Below are 15,071 nucleotides of genomic sequence, written 5' to 3' on the forward strand. Positions count from 1 at the left end.
CATCAACACTATCAAAATCTCTTTTGGGAAACTGGTCCCATTATCCCTAGTTGGAGCCACTACACCAAACAGAAAAGGAGCTGCTAACCAAGGTCCAGACCGGTGGTTTTCCCCCATGTTGTAGCAATGATTTTTGAGTCTTCAACAGAAGGGAAAGTGTAGAATTGACCCAAGGCCTCACTACCCTTTATATAGTCAAAGGGCCTATTGGCATTGTTTCTATCAACATCTAGGTGCATCAAGGGAAGAACCTCATTTTAAATCAGGTCCGTGGAGAAAATATTTTATGGAAGATATTGTTTTCTGTCAAGGAAGACATAGTAATATTTTTTTATTAAATTTGAATAACAATATACTATGTATCTCCCATATCTCATACTATGTATCTCTTGCAACTCATGTATAAAGTGGGGTAATAGTGGGAATGTAGCATCAAGCTCGACTCCTTTTAATCTAAAGTTCTGGATGCAAACCTTTGTGTCACTTGCACCACAAAGACTTCGTTGTAGAGTGTGGAGTTAACACCTACCTCTGGATGACAAAATCTACACATACCTTTTGACATGGATTTTTCACCTTTTGTTCATTCTTTGTGTGGAGAATGGGACAACAAGATTCACATACTTTATTTCCATACCTTTGTGTGAGTGTAGCTTTACACATTTTCTTTGCCTCAACCAGTATCAAAAGCATTTGTGAGTTTCTCTCAAGGGATGAATACCTGCTTCAAGATTGGAAATTAGCAAAGTTTCTAAAGCATAAAATAACCATGGAAGTAACATCTGCCATTTCAAATATTTCAGGATTTTATTGAGAATTTTTTAAAGATAATTATTAACTAGCCCTCTTTTTTTCCCTTTTTCATAATACAAATTACATCTCTTATTACATTTCTAATCAAGAGATTTACATCAAATACTTCTTCAAAAGGCCAAGGACTCTGCATAAATGCTTCCTTGTCAAATAGAAGAATAAATGGTTGACATGTCAGCTTGGCTCCAATGTCCTGGGAATTAATAATTGTTCTGAAAAATGACTACTCTTATTTGAATCTAGAACTTTGTTTAAGATTTGAAAATGGATTTTCCTATAAAATGATCTTGGAGAGGTCCTTATTAAAGGCTTCTCTATATATCCTCCACTATAATGAATGGCTTGTATGTTGAAAAGTATAGTAGAGCTCCCTTTTTCGAAGCCTGGTCATCCCATTGTCACCAAGAGCTCCCCCTTTTCCCCAAATTGGACCTAAACCAACATTAAGTACTCAATTATGATCCAACTTGAGAAATCTTGATAGACAATGCAACTCAATAAAGCATCCTCCATCATCTTGTGCTTGCAAGTCTTAGCAAGTTACACAAAGTCTTGATCATCCTGCATTGTGCAAAATATCTTTATCTTATAAACTCTAATTGAATGTCTTCCATAAAAAAAACTTGGAATTTGAAGGAAGCTCTAGTTTTCAATTTAGAATTTCTTCGTTGTTGTTTGAAACTTTGAAAATGTTAAAAATGGACAAATGTAGTGTTACCTAGTGAATAAACATGTGTGAAATGGCTGTCTATCAAAATCTTCAAGAAGAAAAAGTGGGAGTTATTTATTTTTTGAATTATGAGGAAGGAGGAGAATAGTTGTGTAGATGATAACAACAATTGAAGAACTAATTGAATTCATGCAGGATCAATTCCTAAATTTTATAAAGGTAGTGCATGTTGTTTGATGAGTTATTTGTTACAAGATTTACTTATGAAATCATTCAAATAGTGGAAGGAAAGTAATTATTTGCAAGGAATGTCAAAAGTATGAAATCATTCAAATAGTGGAAGGAAAGTAATTATTTATAAGGAATGTCAAAAGTTTCATCTAGGATTTTTTTTTATTTTTTTTTCATGGAGATTTGTTTTTTTAGAAGAACTAGAAATACAATCTTCAAGTGCACAATGCACAATCAAAATGTAGTGTTTCATCACTAACTGTCTACTTGATTTTAGTTTACTTATTCATATACCCTAGAAAAAAACATGTCTCTTCTGCTAAAGGGAGATCATTGCCATTGTCCATGACTTAACTTCAGTTCGCTACTCAACCTTACATAAATCATATGACTAGTCTAAGAACAACAATGATACCACAAAGTAAAAAGTCCATGAAATTGACATATTATGTATAAGTTTAACAAGAAGATAACAATTAGAAAGGATTTTAGACCAAATTCCTCGAGGTCACTCAATGACCACCAAGGTATTCCTTCTCCAGAATTTAGTTCTCCTGCAGCTGAAGTCCTTCCTTTGAGAGAGTATCTGCTATCCTATTAAGTTCTTTGAACACATGAGAGATTATGATCATCTAGAACTGCTTAGAGATCTCTTTCAGTTGAGAATCTAAGGGATAAAAGGAAGTATTATGAATATGAACCTGTGCATTCATCCAAATAATTTCTAGTGTTGGTCCTCAACGACTCATAGATGACCAATATCCTTGTCAAAGCTAGATGTTAATAAGGAAAACAAAGCCTTTAATAAATAAACACATGACTACAAATCTGATGAAGGTCTTGGCAAACAATTCTACATGTAGTAAAATTTGTCTTTGTGTTTCAACTATATTTCCTTTAATTTATCAATAGTGTTATCAAAAGACAATGGATATGTGTTGATGATAATGATAACAATTGTAAGATATTCAACAATAAAAATTTAAAACCATTGTATGAGGATTGTGTTCATTTAGTCTCATTTGTGTTTTTGTTTTCTATCATATGGTAGTTATCTTTGTAGGGAGAGAGACGACAACTACACATATTTGCGAAAAGCCATTACAAGAGTCTAAAAGAATGGCCTTTTAACATAAAAAATGAACCCTAGAGGTCTAAAACCCTAACCCTATAATTAACTTCCCGCGGTGCAACTTTTGCATACAATGTTTGTTTGGGGCACACAATAGTCCATTTGAAAAAAAACTATATGAGTATTACAACTTTTGGTTGGGCCTAGGGAATTCCATGGAAACCTTTGGACCCCTAAATGGCCAAAAACATCATTTAGGGCCTAAAAATGACCCTAGAAGTTTGCGACCCAAAAAACCATAGAAAAAAACTTATAAGATAGAGAACCATTGAGTTAACGGAAGAGGTGGGTGGCCATCGATATCCACCTAGATTAGAGTGACACATAAGTTTAGAGTGGGAGATAAGGTATGGTTGCATTTGTATGAAGAACACCACTTAAGATCCCATTATAAGTGCCGCCCACCCCCACCCCCCCCCCCCCCCCCCCCCCTCTGCATTTTGATACAGGCCTGACACCAACACAAAGGTTGTGGGTGAAGATGCTTCTAAATCAAATATTCCCTTTTCTTTGGTTTGAAGCTTATATTTAATGTGGAGATACTTCAACCATATTTTCCACCTCTCATAGGCACCTCATGTTCCTACTTTGTCACAAGCGTCTCACTAGGAGTCATATTCAACAAAATTTTCCCCACTTGATGGAGGAATGTTAGGCCCCTATACTACTAGTGTAACCCCTTATTGTTATTAGTATAACCCACTTATTATATTGATGTACCCATGTAGTGCCCATATTGTTACTATTGTGCCCCATAGAAGCCCACTATTGTTATTATTGTGCCCTTACATTATTATGGTTATGTCGGCTCTGATTATGTTATGACCCCTTAGACTCCTATATATAGAAAGGAGGTATTTTCATTTGTATCATCCAAGAATTGTTCATTTATGTAATGTAAAGGAGGTTTCCCCCTCGAAGAGGCTGAATTCTAAGGCGTTGATCTATCTTTTCTCTCTTTTCTTGAGCTGGTTTCATAACATTTGGTATCAGAGCTTTGGATTCTAGGGTTTCGCTGCTCCAAACAGGTCATCGTGGCATTTTCACTATAACTTTTTTTCTGCGACGTTTCAGAAGTTGAAAAAAACACCCATTTGAGAAGAAATCGTGCTGAACCTCGGGTCCAAATTTCAGAGCTTTTTGCGCTATATTTGCGGAGATATGATCTGAGGAAGTTGGTCTTTTTGCAAACTCCTGAATTACATTCCAAACAGGTGACCTGGGGAAAATCGTCATAACTTTCTCTCTAGGGATAGGATTGAAATTTCGTAAGAAGGTACAAAAAGAGTACGGACTGTAGTTTCTTGTATGCATTTTTTAGATCCAAAGGTCGAAACAGTGACACGTGGCACTTCATACAATTTCGCTCTTCTAGAAAGGTCTATAATCAGGTCATCTTGGGAGATTGTGCATAACTCTTTCTTAGAGAATCCAATTTGGATCAAACTGGTGGCATTGGAAAGAGGACATAGAGGGCTACTATAGGTCACAATTTCAGAACTTAAAGATCCAAAAGTACAGAGTTATAGTCGTTTCAAGGTCGAGCTCCTAAAATCAAGAAAAAGCAAGATGAGGAAGTTTGATGGCAAGGATCCGGTAAATTGGATACTTCAGATGGAGCAATATTTTGATCTACATGGTGTACAACTGTTACAAAAGGTATGTATTGCATCTTCATATTTAGAACCAGATCAATTTTTATGGTACGAAGGGCTTTGTTCTCGTAAACAACTTGTTACGTGGTCAATTTTCATGGAGGAAATGATAGCACATTATGAGGATACAAAGAGCAACACCTTCTTTAGAGCAACACCACAACAATTGGAAAGAGTAAAAGGGCTTTGTGACATAGTGGAAAGCAAAACTATGGAAACCAGGAAGTGTATCCCTCACAACTATAAATATGGAAGTGTTGTTTCTCCTAGCCTTCCACAACCTACAAGGGTTACACCACAACAATTGGAAGAAAAAAGAGAAAAATGGCTTTGTTACAATTGTGATAGCAAATGCACTAAAGGTCCCTCCTTAGGATTAATCCTAAGGGGGGATAATTGATTCAAGAGAATACTAGTGACCACCCTCTTGTTCCATTGATTCAACATTATTAATCCTAAGGATGTGACCAGTTAATCCTAAGGGGGGATAATTGATTCAAGAGAATACTAGTTACCACCCTCTTGTTCCATTGATTCAACATTATTCCACATCTTGGTAGTTCTATTATAGTTTTTTTACGTCTCAAACTTTCAGTGCCTTTTTTAGCATTTGACATAGGCTAAAGACGCATAGTATGGATTGTAATGGTCCAAGAAATGTCCTAAATGGAGTTTGCATGCAAAATTTTTAGCCTCAGGAAGTTGACATATCAATTAACCTCTTTAGGGCCCACATTATTTTTGTCACATCCTTTCCCGAGGTTAGGGTTTTGGATTTTAGGGTTTTTGTTGGTTTTTTCATCTTAGGGCATCCTACTTTATGTTCAAAGGTAGTTTTGGCATCTTGTAATGTTTTCTTGTGATTAAGAGTAGTTGACACATCTCTCTTCATAGATAAGATACCACCATTCCAATTAGTTTGTATAATCACATTGCATTTTATAGTTTTTTTTTTTTCTATTTCATTCATGAACAAAATTTTGATTTTTTTATATTACTGTACTCTTTGCAATATCTTTCTATGTTTCCATTTATGTTTTTATGTAATAAGATCCCCTTAAAACCTCAGGTTTATCTATGATTTTTTTTAGTAGAAGCTTCTACCTTTGGATGATCATGGGTCCTAAAATTTGAATATTGGAGCAAATTACCAACTTTTTTAGATATTTATCATGATTAAGAACATGTGCTCCCTCATAAGAGGTCATAGGTTCAAATCACCTATGCAAACACAGATCCTTGTCCTACAAACAATGAGGTCTGATACACCAATTTGAAAGTCTATTATCCTACAAATAATAAGGTCTCATCGTCTTGCTTAGCCATGTCCTTAAAAATATATTATTACTACTATGTTATATATATAATTGTCCCTTATCCTACAAATAATGAGGCCTCATATACCAATTTGAAAGTCCATTATCCTACAAACAATAAGGTCTCATCGTTTCACTTAGCTATAACCTTAAAAATAGATTATTACTATTATATTATATATATAACTCTATTTAACTAAGAATAACCTCAATCACTATTTTTCCAATGAAGAAAAGTTATGTTTAAAAAACCTATTAAATTCATATGATAAAGTAATTTTCAATAATATGTTTGTTTATTTTAAGTAAAAAACAATTAGTGTATTTGTCATGAGTTTGTTCCCTAATATCATATTAAACACTTATGCATTGGACTGATGGACTATTTTTCAACAATTCTTTTTATATATACTTATTTTAAGTAATAAAATTTTACAACTACTTGTTTACCCTTAACTTTATTTTTAATATGGAAAAACACATGTTAAACAATTGGGAGGCAAGTTAGATGTGTGTTAAAAATTTTAATTTTCATGGGTTATCAATTGGAGGGAAAGCTAAGGCATGAGCCCAGGAGACTTGAATAGGAAAAACTATGCATCCTGCGATTCCTAGAGATTTGAGGGTTGAGCAGTTTTGGCTATTAAACATTTTTGTTAAAACAAAGCTTTGAAAGATTCTGTGCGGTGATGGTTTCCATGGCCTTTTAAATGAGGCATAATTGAGGGATTCTAGGGTGCTATAAGTGCAATTTTAGGCATTCTGTTGTGCTTCCTCGTATTGAAGTTAACATAGAGTTTCTTCAGTGGCTACTACTTTTGGCACCATCAATACTGCTATAAGTCCTCACAATCCTAACAAATCTTTCGAGATATGCATTTCTTTTCCCAGTTTTTTCCTCCTATAAATATGGATCATGTCACATCCTCCATAAATATGCCTAATGTATAATTCCGTGGTTTTGAGTCTATTACCGACTATCCCTATTAAATTCAAATGCTACTCCATGTTTTAATGCATTTGATTTAGGATGCCCTCACCTTCTTAAAGTAAATTGGTCCATTTTACAGCACAAGACTTTAATTAAGATCACAATTTGGTTGTAAGTCCTTCAATGATGTTTTCCAAGAGACAATTTACTCGCATTCGAAATAGCATATAATTTCTAAATTATTTTTTGGTAGGTGTCTAGAAAAAAGTCAGCTTTATGTCCCGTCTGGTCTATATATGATATATATGTATATATAGAGTTATAAAATGGAACTTTATCAAGGAAGGGGCCTTTGTTTTTGATCTGCAAAGAACACTGTCTCCACCTAGATACATATGATAATATAGTACAAAAATTGGTTGCATTAACATGTTTTTCTGGGACAATTGAACTGTGCACTTGATTTACCATTTCATGAAAAACCACAACATGGAGGTGGGATTGAATCTTTAATATAAACACATGGCCTGATACCCAGGTGCCATGAGTTTTTTCCCTACCTCAAGATGCCCTAGGGATACCCTAAGGGGCTGGGTAAATCCCTTGGGAATGGAACCTATGTCGATGGTGTCAAGCTCCCACTCCGCAGGCCTTAAGGGAACATTGGGGTGGGCTTGGGTACGTAATATGAAATATGTGCCTTAATTTTAACTCCTACCTCCATGTTCCCTCATGATTGTCAAGTAAAGCATTCGGGAATGGAACTTTGGCTAATGGTGCTGAGCTCTTTTCTTCCCAAGCTTTAAGGAGAAGTTAGGATTCAGAAGTGGCTTGGGCTTGTAATACATGCACTTTATATTCATCTCCAGGTGCCATAAGTTCAACATCTACCTCTAGGTTCCCCCTAGGTGCCCCCATGGATGCTTGATAAAGCCCTTGAGAATGGAACCTTGGTCAATGGTTTAAAATCACTGCTTCCCAGGCCCTAAGAGAACATGGGTTGGGTTTGGTTTGTAAGACGAGCACTAAATATTCATCTCTAGGAGCCACAAGTCCAACACCTACCTCCATGTGCCCCATGGTTATTTCGGGATGCCAAAGAAGAGCCATCAACCGCAAGCCCATTGGGCTACTTGGAATTCATATTTTATATAGCATACAATTTCATTATGTCCATGTGATTTATTGTAAGTAAGCACAAGAAAATGTCTTTGACCTCCTAAAGTCTAGACATTGTATTTCTTTTTGTTGTTATATGTGGGTATTTTATGCATGGGTCATGTTATACTATTTTATTGGTAAACTGTTACAGAATAGTGTTAATTCATCTTCATGAATCAAGTAACATAATAAGATGATTATCTTCGTAATTTGTTTGTTTTTTAGATAGTACAACCCCCAAAGGATAATATATTAAGCCTCTCTTTTAGTCCAAAAGCTAACTATTTGGTGGCCACATCTTGGGATAATCAGGTTTGTTTTCAATTGTCTCCATTTACTGAAATGATGACTCATTCATATGAGATTTTGGGGATAATGATATTATTGTAATGATTTTGGACTGGTGTTTTGTTTTTATCTTCTGTTATATTTTGGAACATGGATTACCAGGTTAGATGTTGGGAGGTCCTTCAAACTGGGGCTAGCATGCCAAAAGCAGCAATGTCACATGGCCAACTGATGAGGTGCTTTAGATTATGGTTGGAATTCTAGTACTTGTTCTTTTTTCTTGTGAAGTTTATTTAGAAGTTGTAATATGCTTGCAGGAACCAGGGTTGTGTCTTACTTATGGCAAGAACCATTAATGAAGTTTTAGAGTATGCTTCTAAGTTTTTATATTATGTAATGCTTCGTATGCAGGTTCTCCACTCGACATGGAAGGATGATGGCACTGTTGTTTTCTAACTTTTCTCTATTGGTTGTGATAAACAAGATAAAATGTGGCCATTGCTGACTGGGGGTCAGCCAGTGACTATGGCCATGCATGATACACCTATTAAGGAAATTGCATGGATTCCAGAAATGAACTTGCTTGCAACTGGAAGCTAGGACAAGACACTTAAGTATGTATATGATGGTTTTCTTTGATTATGTCTCTCTTTACTTATATATGTTATGAGGTTGCTTGTAAATGTTAGTGGAGTTGTGACCTTATGAATTTTAAACCCATTGGGGCATAGTGCCAAAACTTTAATATATTTTAAGATTTGAGTCAAATAGAAACTTCTCATCTGGCCAAAATATTTATAAAATTATATGAGATTAAAAGGAAAAATATGTTAGATTAACTACTCAACATTTTTCTTATATACCTAATATTTGTATGTTGCTTACTGCCATAGTCTCGTACCTATGAAAACTTGTTAGAAACAGGCACACCTGCCTTTTAATTTGCATTAGCATTGTATTTTGTAAATATTCATATAAATTGTGTTGTATGATCATTTTATTTCAAACTGTGATTCTTTCTTGTTATCATACATTTTGATATGTACCATGTTATGTATTACTACTAGATAATCCCTTTAGCTATCATGATTGAATGTACCATCTTCTAGCAAATCCCTTGAAAGATGAAATCCCATTAATATTTTTTGTGTTGGTTGATAGTTGCTTATCATAGTCCCATCTAACAAGTTTTTAAAGCTAAGATAAACTAGATCAGAAGTTATGTAATCTAAGAAGACATGATACTCCTTTCAACTTATCATATACATATACCTTATTATCCCAATACAAAACCATGTGCTCCATGGCACTGTCTTTGTTTACACTGGCTTAACCAATCTCTAATCCTGATGGCATGCATATTTATCTAGTAACTGTCATTATTTTATGCTCCAACACAGTTGAAGAATGCAAGAAAAGCAACAACTTTTAGTGTAGTTCACCCATTATTTTTTGTTGTTGTTGTTGTTGTCAAAACATCTCTTATATTTACGGAAAAATATTTACAAACAACAAATCAAAAGGTGGAAATGTATATACAATGGAGCTTATGTCAATATCCTCTTTTGTAAGACTAGAAATGTAGAAATAAATTTTGTATAGGTTACCGAATCTAAAGATTGAGCATCTCTTATCAATAATTCACCCTCAATTAATAGCTAGTGATGTACCTCATTACACCACATGGAATAAAAAGTATATAAATAACTAACTTCTTGCTCAAAAACAAACTTACACTTAATCTTCCTAGGGAAAACAGAGCAGAGACTCTCAATCACTGCCAAATCCCAATGAAGGAAGAGTGGACCAGATAGCTACAATTTCCAAACAAGGAAGCACACTAGTGAGACTTGCATTGAAGGAGAACTAAATACTGGTCCTAATTATCCTTCCAAACAAATTAGAAATGGTGTTATTTGTGTGCTCACTTGTATTCTAGATCAATTGACACCCCATCTTGCATTGAGAGTTGGGAGTTAATATATTTTGCTAAAGCAACATAGGTTAAATCCTTTGTGGTTGATACTACTGCAAGGACTGACCAAAGCTCCACCTTGCATCCTTGCAAAATAGCCTCGATGTCGCAATGTTATTTTTCAACATGTTGGGCAAGGGATGAGCCCACCCATCCTTGTGGAAGATTGTTATTCCCACCATACTTTAACCACAGGTATGATTGCATGATTTTCTCTAGATGTTGAAATTGAGTCTTACTAGGAAACCAACAAGATACATAATAAATGTGTGAGGCATAGAGGATCTGTCTAACCCTTGTCAACTTCCCATCTAATGAGAGGTCCTTATGATGCAAAAATCAAGGCTTACTCTAAAATTTTTGAAGACACGGTACACCAATCCTGGATAGCCATTGGTGAAAGCCCCACTTCAAATGCAATGCCTAGATACCTCACAATTACCCTGGGTCGAACATAAGTCCAAGCTGTGGGAATATATTAGGTGAGAGTCTAACTCTAACAACCAAAAAAATGTCTCGTGGTCACTAACCACAACATCTAATGTAGAGCCAAAGATGTACAAACAAGTATGAGCACCATCAACCAAGCTCTGCTTAACACTCATAGAAATAAAGGATCCATTAGCAAAATGATTGTTGACCATGTCTGACCCATCAGGATGTAAGATGTCCTTCACTTTCCCCTCAATTCCAATAACTTCAAATAGGTGAGCCAAGCCATCCATTATGAAATATACAAATCTAGGGAAAAGGGGCACCCTTGACAAATAGATTGATTCAGAAAAAATTGAGGGGGATAATGAGTTACTAACAAGGAGAAATGCTGATGCATTAGAGAGTAGTGTGTTCACCATGGCCACACATCGTTGTCCAAAGGCCAAACAAAACCAACATGTCTGTGATGAAGCTCCAATATACAGAAAATGAGGCTACTAGCCACTCTCTTGAGCCCATTCCAAGGCCTCTCAAGTCTAGATTACATGTCTAGAATACTTGTACCCTATACAAAACTTGTCTTCTCTTGTTGAACTACCTTCCATGCAATTCAGTGTATTTGCAGAGCCATTTCTTTAGCCATGATATTGTATGATACACCGAGGAAAGTAATGAGCCTCCAACCTCCAATGGTGCCCTTAGCATTCTTGGTAATGAGTTTACTAAGGCCTTGATTGAGATATTTAGATAGCCTTCTAGAAGAGAATTCTTCAGCAGCCAAACAATATAGATCATCTTGTATTGTGTCCAACATGGCCTTGTAGAAATTAGAACGAAGGCCATCCATTCTTGATGAAAAAATCACAACAGAGACCATCCATTCCCGATGACTTTCTATTCTTCATAGGAGTATAAAAAAACCCTTCTTTCAAGAAGCCACTATCACATTTCACTCAATCACTACACCAATAGATAGAAACCTTGCATGGAATGGCTCTACAATGAGCATTCCTGACATCCACCACATGATCCATCAAAGCATAAAGAGAAAATATTTTGAAATGCAATTGGAACATGCCTTTGACGTTTGTTTGATCCTCTAGAAGAGATCCATCCCGTTGATGCAAACCATGAATCTTGTAACTGCCACTTTTATTTTCAGGTAGTCAAAGTAGACTTTGGAATTTGGATTCCTCATCCTCTTCAAAAATCCACTATAGTCGAGAATGCACCTTGGTACCCCTTTTAATGCAACCCTTTCCTTACAAACTGTCATTTCCCCTTAAAGGAACACATTGTGGAGATCCCTCTCAAGGAAAATGTGTATCTCCTTAAGTGTAAGCAGAGCATCCTACAACTCTTTTTTCCTTTTGCAGGCCATCATTCTGTCTCACCAATTCTATTACAAAGAAGACATTTCTCATACCCATCCTTATTTTGCCTCTTCTTTTCAAGATGATGTCATATGATTTGAAAGATCACATCCATGCAGTGTGGTCATATGTTTTCTTTGAATTTACCCCATTAAAGCATTGATATCATAGATTGTTAAAATGGACCTATGGTAATGATGAAACGGTAAACCAAAAATAAAGCACAAGCTCTAATATTTTAAAAGATTGAAGGGGTGAATCCACAACTACTATCCTGAGTTGTTTTTTTCATCTAACATAAAGACTGCTTGTTTCTTGTTTCTAACTAGGTCAATGCCCAACATTGACATCTATAAAACACTAAGATACACTAATGATTCTTGTTACCTCACAAACCTTCACTTTAAGTGGTAAAGCCTTAAAACACATGTATAACCTTTAGGGGAGCTAAGAGGGTTTGTTTTTTGTCACCACAATATTGTACTCTCTCGCTTTCGGCCATCTATCGCCTGGAACAAGGGGGGTTTCCTTAAGTAAAATATGAGATAGACTTAGAAATAGATTGTGATGGAAGATTGAGATTAGTGCCTATCCAATTAGGGCAAATGGAGTCAAGTGACAACCTTCAGAGGGTTTGAAATTGTGAATATGGATGGCATGATAGTGTTATTACAACATGCCAAAAAATCAACCCATGAATGTTTTTTTTCCATATTGCAAAAAATTACACAGAGGGCCCTTGCAAAGGTGCTCCTTAATACACATTCATGGCAACAAAAGGGTTGATTGTACTACAAACTGCAAAGCTTTCCTACCATTAACTGAAATGACAGAAGTAATTTTCCTAACTTAATAGTAACCGGCAAGGGAAATCCCTACATCACCTCCAAATGCCATAAGTTCACTCCCTACCTATCCCCCATGTTTATCTTAAGTTGTTGGGTGAAGCTTGTGGGAATGGAATCTTGACCAAAGGTGTGAAAATCCTTGATATTAACTGCTAGTCCCAAGCCTTTTGGGCTTTGGTGTTTTCTTCCCATATATGGATGTTGTTTTTGCATTTTTTAGCAAACTTATTTAGTTATTTGGCCTTTTCTACCAAGAGAGTCACTATGTTGGGGGATGCTCAAGGTGATATGACATGATAGGATGGTAGGACAGTTAATGAATTGTATGCATTTAGCTTTAAAACATGCTTCTCTTACAATATTTGGATAACAATGGCTCTCCTTTGTTCATGAGGTGTCACATCTAGAATTTCATTGCAAGGGAGCATTTGTCCCAGCTTTGTTCTTGCCAGTTACATCCTCCCCCTTCTGGACTTCATGGATAATTGTGTTTACATGTTGTGTGGCTCCCATGATACATGTTTGGTGCACTCATCACATGCAAGGACTTATGGTCAGTTGTGGGATGCAATTCAGCACAATAGACTATTCAGCTACATCTTCTATGGATTAGGACATGTGGACAATTCAACCTAAAATGGTGGTTTGATGGGTGCAGCTGCAGCGGTTGTAAAGCCTAAAGTGTAGACAATTCAACCAAAAAAGGTAGTGTGATGTGTGCAGCTGTAGTGGTTGTAAAGCCTCAGGAGTTGTTTGTGGGTTTCCATGACTCATGAGGGATGAATTCACATTTTATACACATTTATTTCCAAAAGTTCCTCATTAAGTACTAGCTTAAGACTCAAGACTATGTTCTCTAGTGATAAACCTCAACTCAGAAAGTTGTATATGATATCTCCTTGTCCTTGACACAAATATTTTAACTCTGAACCTTGTACTTGTTCCCTGACTCAAAATTTGTCTAATATGATATAAAAGGTTAAGTCATGTTGAAGATGGATTTTATTACTATAATTTTTAAAATTTAGAACAATATCTTCATAGTTGCAATCTGATTTTCTGCAAGATTTTTGTTGAAATATGACCTTGGTAATTTTATTGTCTTTTCATATGCTTGAGAGAATAAGTAAAATGCTTTAAATTCTGAAACAACCAATCAACAATTCTTCCATGTCTGTAAATATAATAGCTTGTTAACGAGAACCTTATCATTTTCTTTCTTGGATTCATGTTTTTCGTCATTTCAAGGATTAAATTAGTAAGGCATTAATTATGGTTTTCATTGTTGGCTCATGTTATTTGGGACATGGAGGTCACATTGTACCATCATACTCTCACAATAAAACATGCATGATGAAGTGGCTGAGCAAGCCTTTTAAAGGTTCAAGTCACAAAGTGTCAGATGGAAACTAAGTAGGGGTGCATATGGAGATGATAATGTAATTTGGCATGTACCCTATAATGCCATGGTAATCCCTAATCCATCAGAATGTATTGTCTTTTACACTTCAATCTTTTATCTGTTAGATCTAACAAAGTTAGCGTCATGCTAGTGATTAATTTGGAACTGTATTTTAGTGGAAAAATTCATTGTTTTTTGGTGGAATAGTTCATAATTTGTTCTGATCATTTTTTGCAAGTGTACTAATCATGATCATAAATGTGTGGTTTACTTTAGAGGGTTCTCAGTTCTTTTTAGATACACTTTTCATCATTTTCTTGAACACATCTCTAGTGCTTTACCTTCATATTCTATCCCCTGCGCAATTGCTCCTGAGGTCCATGTTGTTATGTTTATTGGCTGTTTCTGTGGAAATGTTTTCTTGAGATTCTGCAAGGTAAATCCAAATACAAAAAATGTTATTTTACATATTTGTTCAAGACATTGTTGTGTGATACTTGAATTTCATAAATCTAGATTTCTATTTCTTTATCTATATCAATATAGAAGAACAAGCCCATGGATTGTTTATATTTCTCAAACTGTGGAGTTGTTCCTTTCCTGTTGCATGTTCTTTTATATTGTTATGTTGTGATTCAAATTTCTAGTTGTGCTTTCCAGTTATACTCCTACGTAGTACACGCTTTATTTGATTATATCAAAAGTCTTACCAGTACCATAACATTGATTGGTGTATGTGGACATTTTTTGTTTAGAATGGTCCATTACGGAATCAATATGAGGAGCTAGATCATGCAATTTCACTCTATCTTTCTAAAGAACTAACTAGACTAGATGGTAT

This window comes from Pinus tabuliformis, chromosome J (genome assembly GCF_031772625.1).
Source record: "Pinus tabuliformis cultivar Carrire ecotype Pingquan chromosome J, CPIR1, whole genome shotgun sequence".
Taxonomy (NCBI): domain Eukaryota; kingdom Viridiplantae; phylum Streptophyta; class Pinopsida; order Pinales; family Pinaceae; genus Pinus; species Pinus tabuliformis.